This window comes from Acipenser ruthenus, unplaced genomic scaffold, assembly GCF_902713425.1.
Source record: "Acipenser ruthenus unplaced genomic scaffold, fAciRut3.2 maternal haplotype, whole genome shotgun sequence".
Lineage (NCBI taxonomy): Eukaryota > Metazoa > Chordata > Actinopteri > Acipenseriformes > Acipenseridae > Acipenser > Acipenser ruthenus.
This window is the reverse complement of record NW_026707554.1, coordinates 37501-39236: the sequence shown is the minus strand read 5'-3', so window position 1 is coordinate 39236 and position 1736 is coordinate 37501.

Genomic DNA, 1736 nt, shown 5'->3' with positions numbered 1-1736 from the left:
GGCATGTGGGAGACTCTGAGACCAAGTGGAAGAAGATTCTATGGTCTGATGAGACCAGAATAGAGCTTTTTGGCCACAACGCTAAGCGCTATGTTTGGCGCAAGCCTAACACCGTACATCATCCTGAGAACACCATCCCTACCGTGAAGCATGGTGGTGGCAGCATCATGCTATGGGGATGCTTCTCTGCGTCAGGGCCTGGAAAGCTCGTGAAGATAGATGGCAAAATGGATGCGGCAAAGTACAGAGAAATCCTGAAGGAAAACCTGCTGAAGTCTGCAATAGACCTGGGACTTGGAGAAGATTCATCTTCCAGCAGGACAATGACCCCAACCATACAGCCAAAGGCACACTGGAGTGGCTTAAAAACAAAAAGGTCAATGTCCTGGAGTGGCCCAGTCAAAGCCCGGACCTCAATCCAATTGAGAATATGTGGAAAGAGTAGAAAATTGCTGTTCACCAAAGGTCCCCATCCAACTTGACGGAGCTTGAGCAATTTTGCAAAGAAGAATGGGCAAAAATAGCAGTGTCCAGATGTGCAAAGCTGGTAGAGACTTATCCAAATAGACTCATGGCTGTAATTGCTGCCAAAGGTGCCTCTACCAAATATTGACTCAAGGGGGTGAATACTTATGCAATCAATTATTTTCTGTTTTGTATTTGTAATTAATCTGTGGAGAAGATCTTCCCTGTTTTTCAACATTTACTTTTCAAAACGAACATTTGTCATTCAAAAGTCCAACAGCATAATGCAAGGAGAATGGCTAATTCATTAGGAACAGTCATGTTGAAGACAGTACCAGTTTCAAATGATTAAAAACTGGGAAACTGTTTGAGAAAAGAAATATATAAAATAGTTTATTTAAAAATATTTAATATATACACATTTTTTTAAGAAATACTGTTCCAATGGTCATTTCAAATGTGCTGCGAGTTTAAAATCGTCTGGAAATTAAACACTGATGCCTTTTTTAATTGTATTGTTTTTGAAAAAAGTTGAAAGGCTGGGAGAATCTTCTGTGGAGAAGATCTTCCCTCCCTTTCAACATTAATTCTCAAACTGAATGCAGTAGGGATTCAAGGAAATGCATGCACATGGATTAGGGAGTGGTTAACATGTAGAAAACAGAAAGTACTAAATAGAGGAGAAACCTCAAAATGTAGTGAGGTAGCCAGGGGTGTACCTCAGGGATCACTATTAGGTCCTCTGCTATTCCTAATCTACATTCATGATTTAGATTCTGGTATAGTAAGCAAGCTTGTTAAATTTGCAGACGACACAAAAATAGGAGTGGCGGCAAACACTGTTGTAGCAGCAAAGGTCATTCAAAATGATCTAGACAGCATTCAGAACTTGGCAGACACGTGGCAAATTACATTTTAATAGAGAGAAGTGTAACGTATTGCACACAGGCAATACAAATGGGCATTATAAATATCATATGGGAGATACTGAAATTGAAGAAGGGATCTATGAAAAAGACCTAGGAGTTTATGTTGACTCAGAAATGTCTTCATCGAGACAATGTGAGGAAGCAATAAAAAAGGCCAACAAGATGCTCGGATATATTGTGAGGTGTGTTGATTTTAAATCAAGGGAAGTAATGTTAAAACTTTACAATGCATTAGTAAGACCTCACCTAGAATACTGTGTTCAGTTCTGGTCACCTTGTTACAAAAAGGATATTGCTGCTCTAGAAAGAGTGCAAAGAAGATGGTTAATCTTCCCTCTGACA